This window comes from Mobula birostris, chromosome 12 (assembly GCF_030028105.1).
Source record: "Mobula birostris isolate sMobBir1 chromosome 12, sMobBir1.hap1, whole genome shotgun sequence".
Lineage (NCBI taxonomy): Eukaryota > Metazoa > Chordata > Chondrichthyes > Myliobatiformes > Myliobatidae > Mobula > Mobula birostris.
The window spans coordinates 61,954,012-61,967,208 of NC_092381.1; the positions used below are offsets into that span (position 1 = coordinate 61,954,012).

A 13,197-nucleotide genomic window follows, 5' to 3' on the forward strand; every position below is an offset into this window, starting at 1 on the left:
TGCTAAATAACATATAAAACCTAAAATAACAGTAACGTATAGTAAAAGCAGAAATGATATGATAAATACACAGCCTATATAAAGTAGAAATACTTTTCTACAATCATTGCCGCACTGTCCACCATAGCAAAAATCCCACGTGAGTGCTCTCCGCAGAAACACGGTGCAAGCGCTCTTGGCTGAAACACTCTCTCCAGTAACCTTCAAGCTATGAAGCTGCCAAATCATACCAAATAACACATAAAAATACATGGCCTATATAAAGTAGAAATAATGTATTACGGTGTAGTATCACTTACCGGAATCGGGAAGACAGCGCCAAGCACATTGATGATGGTTTGTTAGGCTGAGTCGTCGGAGGTTGGGATGGTGCAGAGGTCCCCAACCTCCGGGCCGCCGTACGATACCGATCCGCAAAGCATTCAGTGGTGCAGCGGTAGCCGGGACGCACCCAGCACATCTTTAAGAAAAAAGCTGAAATAAACAAGCTAATTAATTAGGTGCCACCCAGCACGTAATTAATTAGCTTGTTTATTTTGGCTTTTTTTTTTCTTAAAGATGTGCTGGGTGCATCCTGGCTACCGCTGCACCATTGCATGCTTCGCAGCAATGTATCGGTCTGCAGCCCGGAGGTTGGGACCACTGGGGTGGTGGAACACTGAGGTGTCATTTCATTGTCATCTGTTTCCATCTGGGCAGGCAGATCATCTTCTTCTACGTCTGCTTGCTTCAATGTAGAAGGTCTAGGCTTGTTGTCTGCTGTGGCTGATGTAGAAGGCTTGAAAAGCGACAGTATGCTTGACTGCTTAGCCTCACACATTTTTCTATCATACAGTTCTTTGTAAGCACTCAAACCATCTTGCAAATATGCCCTAAACCTACGTACCCTTTCAAAATTAAAGACATACTTTTCTGCAATCATTGCAGCGAAAATCTCACGCAGTTGTTTCACATTCAGTTCCTGAACGACTTCACTTTCGGTCCGTTCGCTACTGCATTCGGTTTCGATTGTTATCCTTTCCTCTTCCAATTGCATCAGCTCTTCATCTATTAGTTCTTGGTCATGGGACGCCAAAACCTCTTCAACATCATCTTCATCAACTTCCACAAGCCAAACTCACTTTTTCCTTTCTTCGTTCACCACAATCAAAACGCTTAATTATATCTAGTTTTCGCTAAGTGTAACACCCTTAGGCTTTTCCGATACCTTACAACTCATCTTGCTAATGGCTGCTCACAGGCACGTGTTTAAGCAATGCCGACTAGAATGCAGTTCTGGGGGAGGAGCAGCTGCTCGGGGCGCATGCAGCCTTCTATCGCACGCTGCCTTTTTTCGTAACAGTGAAAACACCTTCTGTTAGCGAAAACAGGTAACTAATGTAGGTCTTTCGTAACAGCAAGGTGTCGTAAAGCAAACATTCGAAAAGCGGGAGACAGTATGTTTGTGTGTAATTTTCATTGATTCTATTGTATTTCGTTGTTCTACCGTGAATGCCTGCAAGAAAACTAATTTCAGGGTTGTATACGGTGACATATACATACTCTGATAATGAATTTACTTTGAATTGGTTAATAACTAATCATCACATGAAATTCAACATACCCTAGATTAATAATTACAAGTGTCCCATCAAATAAGTGCATATAAAACTTTAAAGAGCTTCACAATTTAAATAGATTTGTTCAAATTGCATAAAATTTAAATGGATATCTGAAAGTATGTTGAAAATAAAGTGTTTTTTTTTTAAATACTGAAAATTCAAGCCTTTGTACTTGTTATTAAGGTTACAGGAGCCCCAACATTCTAGACTGTTTATTGTTTGACCTCACCTTTTATGCTTTGCAATGCTGCACCATTTGGGGCTTTTAGCTTACACAGCACTGCCTAGTGTAAACAGAAACCACAAAAGATCAGCACGCATGCACTCTGATAAAGATAGAATTCAGAAATAAGGCAGTATTGTCCAAAAGAAATTGCTGACCAGTCAAGTTCAAAACAACACTTCAGTCACATGCGCTAGTTTTATATGGAAAACACAAGCATAATGGGAAATGTAACTGGTGGTGCGGATGGGGGTATGTGGGGCAGGTAAAAGTTCTTTCATGAGGAATGCAGTTTAAAGTATACCAACAGTATTACTGCATTGTTGTATGATGTTTCATTGCAAATGAAGAATCTACTTCTCTACTAATAGGTGGAGAGAATGTTCAAAATATTGAGATCCTGACTTGAAAATGAAATTCTGCACTTCTTCCAATTATAAGATCATGCAAATACAAACATACATATAGCATAAGTACACTATTTGGCCTTTCATGTCTGCTCTGCCATTCAATAAGATTATTGTGATACAACCTCAGTTTTATATTATTAAACTCCAGTAACCTTTCACCAACTTTCTAAACAAAAACTTACTCAAAAACGATTCAAAAACTCTGCTCCCAACACACCGATAACGAAAACTCCGAAGTTTCAACCCTCAAAAATCTCAACTCTTCTGTCATAAATCAGCAATCTCTTAATTTTATTACCAAAGGGAAATACGTTTTGTGAACTTAGTGATCGTATTATACTTCCATCTTAAGAGAAGTTAATAGCCAAGAAAGTGGATCATGCAGTATATCACTCTGTACTGTACAACATAATTTCAAAAAAAAACAGGGAAAAAAAGTGGACTTCAAGGAAGTTCCATCAAGTATGTAATTTTTCTTTTAGATTCTTCAATCATTTGACTTGCTAACCCACAAAGGAAAGTTAAATGCTGAAGGAGCTCGCCCTGAAATGTCAACTGTACTCTTTTCCATAGATACTGCCTGGCCTGCTGAGTCCCTCCAGCATTTTGTGTGTGTTATTAGCATTTCCATCATCCGCAGATTTTCTCTTGTTTGTGATTAAATAAATGTACCCCTGGATATCCTTCCTGGATCATGCATCTGTGGAGCTGTTTGTGAAGTTAACTTTGTTATTTTAAAAAGACACGATCAAGCAGCTTCAGGCTGTGGAGTCTACACCCTCCATCATGACAAAGACCAAGTCCTTTACTTAACTGTCATGACGACTTATTCTGAAGCTCCTTCACAACCCACAACTGCACTTAAGTTCCCCTTACCCCCTTATTAATCTGCCAAATAACCTCCATCTCAGCCAGTTCTAACAACTACCACTGCTTTTCAAACATCACCCACCTCCCATAATAATCTTCCAATCATACAGCAGTTCTGTCATCCAAACCCATTATAGACATAGAAGTACAGCACAGAAACAGGCCCCTTGGCCCATCTAGTCCATGCCAAAACCATTGAAACTGCCTACTCTCATCAACCTGCACCAGGACCATTGCCCTCCATACCACTACTATCCATGTACTTATCCAAACTCCTCTTAAACGTCAAACTCACATGCACCACTGCTGCTGGCAGCTCATTCCACACTCTCACCCTCTGAGTGAAGTGGTTTCCCCTCATGTTTCTCAAACTTCTTACCTTTCACCCTTAACTCATGACCTCTAGTTGTAGTTCCACACAACCTCAGTGGAAAAAGTGTGCTTGAATTTACCCTATCTATACCCTTGATAATTTTGAATACTTCTATCAAATCTCCTCTGTCTTTCACATTCTAAGCAAATACAGTCCTAACCTTTTCAATCTTTCCTTACAACTCAGGTCCTCCAGACCCAGCAACATCCTTGTAAATTTTCACTACACCCTTTCAACCTTGTTTACATTCCTGTAGGTTGGTGAGCAAAAGTGTACACAATATTCCAAATTAGGCCTCACCAATGTCTTACACAATTTCCATATAACATCCCATCTTCTGTACTCATTGATTCATTATTTACGAAGGCCAACGTGCCAAAAGCTTTCTTTATGATCCTATCTACCTGTCACTGTCAATGAATTATGTACCTGTATTCCCAGATCACTTTGTTCTACTACACTCCTCACTGTGCAAGACCTACCGAAGTGCAACACCTCGTATTTGTCTGCATTAAACTCTATCTGCCATTTTTCGGTCCATTTTTCCAGCAAGCCATGATAGCTTTCTTCCCTGTCCACTACACCCCCAATCTTGGTGTCATCCACAAATTTGCAGATCTAGTTAACCACATTATCATCCAGATCATTGATATAGATGACAAACTACAAAGGACCCAGCACCTAATCCCTGTGGCACACCACTAGTCACAGGCCTCCAGTCAGAAAGGTAACCCTCTACTACCACTCTGGCTTCTCCCACAATGCCAATGTCCAATTCAATTTACTATCTCATCCTGAATGCCCAGTGACTGAACCTTCTTGACCAGCCTCCCACGTGGGACCTTGTCAAATGCTTTCCTAAAGTCCACATAGATAACATCCACTGCCTTGTCTTTATCCACTCCCCTGGTAACTTCCTCAAAAAAACTCTACAAGATTGGTTAGACATAACCTACCATGCACAAAGCCATGCAGACGATCTTTAATTAGTCCATGTCTATCCAAACACACATATATCCGGACCCTCAGAATACCTTCCAACAACTTTCCCATCTCTACTCAGTTTGCTGCACAAACACCCCATTTCTGACAAGGACCTCCCACATAGCTGTTTTTACCTGCCCCACCCTGCAGTTCCTTTACACTAACATGCAGGTCCAAACCCCACTACAAAACTCATTCACGGATTCTGCAGGGGGCGCTCATGGAGTGAGGTCTTCTCTTTGGCTTCGCTCCATTCCCGTTATCCTTTTTTTAACCTATGATCTCCTTGATCTAATCAACTTTAAGTACACCAGAAGATTTACTTTATCTTCTTGATTTACTGATTAATTGATTTCCTTTTGTCAACTGTAACTCTCGAGCTTAGAGAAATGAGTACGAGATCTAGAACTAAAGATGGGAAAGACGCTGAAGGGAACGGAGGAAAGAAGAAAGGTGATTCCAAACAAATGGAATTAACTTACGAAGTTATAGAGAAAATGTTTGAGCAGCATCGGATAAAATTATCTGAAAGTTTAACTGCTCAATTTGAACAACATCGCCAAAGTCTCAATGAAGATTTAAAATCAATCACGGACTCTTTGAAATCCCTGGATTCTGATGTTCAAAAACACGATGCAAAAATTTCTGAACTGGATACTAAATCTCAGAAGACGGATACAAAAGTTGAGATCTTAGAGAAGAATCTAGCTTCGACTACTAAACAACTCCAACAACTTAAATCCAAAGTTATTGATCTTGAGAATCGATCGAGAAGACAAAACTTACGTTTAATTGGCTTACCCGAGGATGTTGAGGTTGGAGACCCTGCAATATTCTTTGTTCAACTTTTAAAGGATTCGTTCGGTTCAGTTTTTCCCAACGATCCTCCATTACTCGACCGCGCCCATCGTATACCGTGGATAAAGTCGGCAGCGGCTGTTTCTAAACCCAGACCAGTTATTCTTCGTTTCCATTATGTCAATGTTAAAGAACAACTTCTCCAGACTGCTCGTCGACAAGGAATGATCAAGTATCGCCAGCATTCCTTCAGGATAGTTCAAGATTATAGTCCTGAAGTGATGAAGGAACGACTGACTTTTAAACCTCTAATGTCAGAATGCTATCAAAAAAATCTCAAACCGGCACTATTGTATTCTGCACGTCTCAGAATCTCTCTTCCCGATGGAAATCGTCGTGTCTTCCACTCTACCACTGCCGCTCGAAGCTTTTTGGATGATAACTTCCCATCTGATACAGACACGCTCTCTTAATCTGCGTCGGGTGCTTCCAGCACCAATTTTTTTTTCTTTCTGGTGTTTTTTTAAAATAAACCTTTTACTACCGTGTGATGAAGGTTTTTTTTTAAATAAGTCCAAGATTTTTGTTCTTTGTTTATTACTATAGTTGTTATTCTATAACTTATATAGAATACTTATCTCCTGTGAATAACATCATTCTCCTTTCGTTAACCTTTTGTTTTAACTTTTCCTTTTTCGTTATCATTAATGATCTGATCTGACGATCATTTTTAGTTATATGTTTCCTATTTTTGGTTTTCGCATAATTAAAATGGCGACTTGTCTTTCTTTTTGTATAACCTCCTTTGTTTTTTTTCAGGACGCCATGCTCTTATGCTTCTTCTTCCCATAATCCTTTTTTTCCTTTTGGAAGCGATTTTTTATTTACTCGTCTATAACTAATTATACGTATTGACTAAGTTTTTTTTATTTCATATATTTAGTAATTTTTACTATGTAGACTAATTATTATACTGGTTATTTTTTACATATGTTAGTCTCTGGGCGGTCACCTATTTAACATATATTTTTGGAGCTGCCCCCTGCAGAAATGGGGTTAGAGTTAGTTTTAGTTAGAGCTTTCTTCAGCCTTCTTTGGCTTCGTTCGGGGTTCTTGGGGTTGGGGGATGGGATAGTCTTTTTCTTTTCTAATTTTCTCTATTGGGCTGATTCAGAACTACAAAGATGTCCGCAGTGTCGAGATTTCCGGTTCCTCTCTAATTATGTATTCCTCTTCCGATTTCATGAGCTCACATTATGGTTAACCCCTTACTCACCAAAGGGTTAATTCTTAATTATGGCTCATACTATTAATTTTGTCTCTTGGAATACAAATGGTTTAAACCATCCAATAAAACGGAAAAAGGTTTTCAAAGTGTTCCAAAGACTGAATGCTCATATTATTTTTGCACAAGAGACTCATGTAAGGAAAGAGGACAATCAACGCTTCTTTAAGTTTTGGAAAAAACAACAATACCACTCAAATGCTCAAGCCAAAACTAAAGGCGTTTCAATTTTTATTGATCCTTCAATTACATTTATTCATCAAGACATTATTTCAGATCCTAATGGCAGATTTCTGTTAATTACTGGGGTACTTTTTAATAAAAAGGTTGCTATAGTTAATGTTTATGCTCCGAATGTGGATTATCCTGAATTTTTTAAACACTTATTCACTTCCTTTCCTAACTTAAATGAATATATGTTGATAACGGGCGGTGACTTTAATTTATGTTTGAATCCCATGTTGGACAGATCCATAGCTAGTCCGGCTTTACCGAATAAGTCGGCTACTATTATTAACTCTTTCATGTTGGATTCTGGGATTTCAGAAATTTGGAGATTTCTACATCCAAATGATAAGGAATTCTCCTCTTTTTCACATGTTCTTCGTTCTTTTTCCCAAATTGATTATTTCTTGATTGACTCTCGTTTGATTCCATATGTAGTTGATTGTAATTATGACATTATTGTTATTTCAGATCATGCTCCAATGAAACTTTCCATCAAGTTAATGGACACCTCTTGTACTAGCAGACAATGGCGATTTAACCCTATTTTGCTTCAAGATCAGGATTTTGTCAAATTTATAAAGGAGTAGATTGATATCTCCTTTTCAACTAATACTACGGATGAAGTTTCCAATAGAACTGTTTGGGACGCCTTTAAAGCTTATATCCGTGGTCAGATTATTTCCTATTCGGCTGGTTTGAAAAGACATGTTAACAATGAAATACTTTTGTTGGTTGATAAAATTAAAGAAGTCGATAAAAAATATGCTATTTCTCCCAGTAAGGAGCTGTACAAACACAGAGTTGAACTCCAATTGGAACATAGCTTACTATTAACATTCTCAATCGAAAATCAATTAATGAGAACTGGAAGTGATTTTTATATTCATAGTGATAAATCGGGTAAATTACTGGCTAACCAATTGAAATTTGATTCGGTTAAACGTCAAATTACTAAGATTCGTAAACAGGATGATACTTTCACAGTTGATCATGCTGGGATAAACCAAACCTTTCAAGAATTTTATACCTCTTTATATCACTCTGATTTTCCTCATGATTCTAATTTCATGCATGATTTTTTAAGTAAATGGAGTTTTCCGAAATTATCACCCGAAGAGTCCCTATCATTAGAAACTTCCATTTCAGAGGAAGAAATAATAACTGCAATCTCATCATTGAATTCCGGTAAAGCACCCGGTCCGGATGGGTTTACAGTGGAATTTTAAAAATTTTTTTCCTCCATTCTTTCTTCTAAGTTGTCTAGAATATTCAAGGAAGCAATCAGTTTAGGTAAATTACCACAATCGTTTTAGAAAGCCTCTATTTCCTTAATTCTTAAAAAGAATAAAGATCCTACTGATTGTGCATCATACAGACCGATATCTCTTCTGAATGTAGACTCTAAAATTTTTTCGAAAATTCTAGCAACTAGATCGGAGAAGGTGTTACCTCAAATTATTTCTATGGATCAAACCGGATTTATTAAAAATCACTATTCATCCTTTAATATTAGGAGGTTAATGAATATTGTTTATACCCCCTCATTTACTACCTCGGAATGTATTATCTCATTAGATGCTGAGAAAGCCTTTGACAGAGTTGAATGGCCTTATTTATTTAATGTTCTTGAGAAATTTAATTTTAATTTGACATTTATATCTTGGATTAAATTGTTATATTACTCCCTGGTAGCCTCGGTTTGTACAAATAATTATAGATCTCCTTTTTTTCGTGGCACTAGGCAAGGTTGCCCTCTTAGTCCTTTACTATTCAATATTGCTCTTGAACCTTTAGCAATTGCTATTCGTGACTCGCCAAATATTGTTGGTATTACCCGTGGGAACAAAATACATAAATTATCATTATATGCAGATGATTTGTTGTTATACATCTCTAACCCGGAGAAGTCAATTCCTGCCATCTTAGATCTGTTAGCTCAATATAGTAACTTCTCTGGTTACAAATTGAATCTTAATAAGAGTGAATTATTCCCTTTAAATAAGCATGTACCTACTTATGGACGTTTACCATTTAAATTGGTTACTGATTCATTTATATATTTAGGGATAACAATTACGAAAAAATATAAAGATTTATTTAAAGCTAACTTTTTACCTTTAATTAATCAGATTAAACTTTTATTTACCAAATGGTCGCCAATCTCTTTGTCTTTGATTGGTCGGATTAATGCTATTAAGATGATCACTTTGCCTAAATTTTTGTATATATTCCAATTGTTTCCAATTTTCATCCCAAAATCTTTTTTTGATAATGTAGATTCAAAAATTTCCTCATATATTTGGCAGAATAAAAATCCTAGGTTAGGTAAAAAGTATCTACAGAAATCTAAAAAGGAGTGGGGGCTCGCCCTCCCGAATTTTAGATTTTATTACTGGGCAATTGATATTCGATATTTAAAATTTTGGTTACGAGATTTGGACGTATCTTTAAACCCTCATTGGGTAAATCTTGAATCTAATTCATTACAAGGGTTTTCCTTGGGTTCGGTTTTAGGAACTTCACTTCCTTTTACTTCTTTTAAATTATATAAACAAATGAATAACCCAATAGTTAAGCATACTTTACGTATATGGTTTCAATTCCGAAGATTTTTTGGGTTTAATCAATTTATTCTAGCAAGTCCCATTATATCAAATTTTCTTTTTCAACCTTCCACGATGGATCAAGCTCACTTTGATTGGAAAACCAAAGGTATAATATCTTTTCGCGATTTATTTTTGGATAATTGTTTTATGTCTTTTGATCAACTCTCTAATGAATATAACTTACCCAGATCTCACTTTTTTAGATATTTACAGATTAGAAACTTTTTAATTACTGTTTCCCCTAATTTTCCACACCCATATCCAATGGACATTTTGGAAAAAATCTTAGATTTATATCTCTCTCAGAAAAGTGTAGTAGCAATTATATATAATATAATTATGAATTCATGTCCTGATGCTTCTAATAAAATTAAAGCTGACTGGGAAAGAGAATTTGAGATTAACATGCCGACTGAAAAATGGGAAAAAATTCTTCAGTTGGTGAATTCATCCTCTGTATGTGCTAAGCATAGGTTGATACAGTTTAAAGTAGTGCACAGGGCTCATATGTCCAAAGATAAACTATCTCGTTATTACTCTTATATTAATCCAATATGTGACAGATGTCATTTCGAGATAGCTCCTTTAACCCACATGTTTTGGTCATGTCCCTTGTTGGAGAAATATTGGAAGGATATTTTTGATATTATTTCAACGGTCCTAAATATAGACTTACAACCTCATCCAATTACTGCTATCTTTGGACTACCAATGATAGACTTAAATAATTTAACCTCTTCATCACGAAGGATGATTGCATTTCTTACTTTAATGGCTAGAAGGTCCACTTTGTTGAATTGGAAAGAGATTAACCCTCCTAAGGTATTTCATTGGTTTTCACAAACTATAGTGTGTTTGAATTTGGAAAAAATTAGAAGTGCAGTTTATGACCCTTCCATTAAGTTTGAAAAAACTTGGAGGTCATTCATTCAGCATTTTCATTTGATGTAATTTGATCATTTCCAAACTTGTTTTATCTCTCTGTACTGTTGTTGGAGGGGAATGGAGTCGTCGACACTAAAGTTTTCTTCTTTTCCATTTTTAATTTGTTAGTTTTGCCCAAGTCTTTTAGTTTAGTTGATTAATTTTATTTTTCTTTCGGGATGGGGTTTGTTTTTTTTTTGGGGGTTGTTTTTTTTTTTGGTTTTGTTTTTTTTCTTTTTCTTGATTTTTTTTTTAGTTTTTTTTTTCCATTTGTATTATCCGTTGTCAGTTCTACATGATTGGGAGCTTTGTTAACTTACACTATTTGATTTTACAATTACTTTTCTTAAGTGTAACAATATATCTCCTACTATTTGTATTATTGCTATGTTTTGTTTCTATATTTCGAAATTAATAAAAAGATTGAAAAAGAAAGAAAACTCATTCACATTTCCGAAAGTAGAATTATCCCACTTCTGTCCTCCTTCCATTCCCCAAATGATGATGACTTTGACCCCACTAAGTGACCTGCCAGCTGTATCCCATTTCTAAATGTCCTGCACCAACCACCTTGCCTATCCTAAGAATGTGCCATCTATTAATTCTGGGTTGATCACGACTGCCCAGTGATCCTTTCTAAACCTGGTTAATCCCATGCCTCCAAATCCCATTTTAACTCCACCACATCTCCAAGTTATCCAATTTCTTTCAGCATCATACAGTATCTTTTTAGGTAACATTAAATTTAAAATTCACTTTTTAATTTGCATGGTTCAAAGCAGCATTACACTGAAGCAAAACTCAACCTGCTATTTCATTTTCCTCCAATGTCAAACAGAACTTCATGGTATCTGAATTAGCGTGAGATTATGGCCAAATCAAACAATATTAAGTAAGGAGCACAAATACAGAACTAGATTAATAACCTGCACTTCCAACTTTTCTTCTCCACTTCCACACTGACGCTGTCACTTTTGAACTGACTGGGGAAGCTGATGCAGCAATTGTGGGTGATAGAGGCCCTTTCCACAGATGAGAATAGAAGCTTGAAATGAGTAGGAGAATGTAATCTACTCACTTTATAAGATGAAGTGCTCCTCCATTTATTCAGGGCTTCTACATGCTCCTATTGCATTGATGTAATGCTCCCTCTTGAATGATCTTTCATTATTTTGAACACATCCTTGAATACCTTCCTACAACAGAAGTCAGACCAGAGTGCCGCCCTCAAAACTGGAGATAGGTGTCTAAATAAGGAGATCAACATCACAAACTAATTAAGCACAGACTTTAGGCTACGTCTTGTACCACTGAGAGAGCAGACCTCCAACTAGAGGTTGTGACTCAGATGGCATGGGGTGACCCTGAGAACTATCATCAATTAGCCTTTAGATATGTATGCCTTATGGCATAAGATCAGACATGGGCAATCAAACCTCCTCTTGATTACCAGTCATTGCCCTCACTTAGTTGAGGAATCACTACTCATTCATGTTCAGCAACACAGCACTGAAATTAACAAGAGCACACAGGTTTTTGGGTGGGGGACTGCAACGTCTTTGACCAGAAACCAAAGTGATCCAGTTCTGAAGGACAGGGAATGAATGAACCAACTCAAGGGATATACTTATTTGATCTCATCCTTACAATGCTCAATTCCATTTACAACTCTACAGCAACTGAAGCATGTATGCATGCAGCAAGATCTAAGTAACATTCAGACATAGAATAATTTGTTGCAACTAAAATTTGCAGTCAGATACCAACCATTTCTAGTAAGTTTGATCACCTACCTATTCTCCTGACCCCAATTTTTTGTTTTTTTTAATATAATTGCAAGAGCAATGCAAAATTCTTTGGGATATTAACCCAGGATTCATGATTATAAACTAGAGTTTATCAGTAATGCTATCTAGCTACAGTTATTCAAACATGGCATCAGCAAAATCAAGTCAATGTCTTCATCACCTGATATTCCACAAATTTAACAATAACCATATGAGAAAACAACAAGTTTCAAGGTCAAGTTGACATAGGCCTTGGAAGAGAACTTAGAAGTAATAGTATTCCTACATATCAGCTTGTAGGAACATTGCTTGTTTTGCTTTGGAAGGTTCTTATTATGAAGTCTTCTCAACTTACTGGCAGTGTACCTTGTAAGGTTCAAAGAAGACACAATGTGGGCCTGCGTAGATAAGAAAAGTGTGCATTAAGAGAGCTACTCTCTGGATGGTATTCATTTTTTTAAACACTGTTTGAGCAGTATTTAGAAAGGGAAGAGGAACATTTCACTGTAATAACTGCAAAACAGGTTTGCCCACTATGGATGTTGAACCAATTTTGAGGCGTCAAGGACCACCCACCACTGAATAACCAGCTTCACTGCTCTAGTGCACATGTTGCTGGTGCAGCCAGTTCATAGAGTTTTTTATGTCAAATAACAAAAATTAGTGCATTACTGGCTGGGGATCAGCAATGGCAATAATATTAAATGTCAAAGCGAAGTGGCTAGTATATAAAAGGTAGCCATTCATTGTATGTCATTTGTATAGCTAGGACATTAGTTTTCATGCATCACCTCAATACTTGCCAGCTTTGGTCTCACTGGACGTGAGAAAAGACTGCTTCATTCGGTGGCAGCAAATGGAGTTAAACAAAACAATGAAACAGGTGTAGAGCAAAGACTCAAACTTGATCTGTCAATCAACAAGATTCTCCTTAACAGTGCTTCATTCATATTCTTAGCCAATCCCCAAGTAGAATAACATAATTATTACAGTATATATACTCCATACAGCAAACCATGTCAGCTCTAAAGCTCAGCTTTCCCCAGAGGTCATCAAATAATTCTCAAGTATCTACCTATCCAATACACTTGTGAAAACACTGTGGCAA

General features: G+C 36.8%; 1 protein-coding gene across 7 annotated transcripts in view; it reads right to left on the minus strand.

Moving 5' to 3' along the window:
- Positions 1 to 13,197, minus strand: part of raver2 (ribonucleoprotein, PTB-binding 2) — a 179,018-nt gene that overhangs the window by 134,117 nt on the left and 31,704 nt on the right. The gene's annotated exons all lie outside the window — the stretch shown is intronic.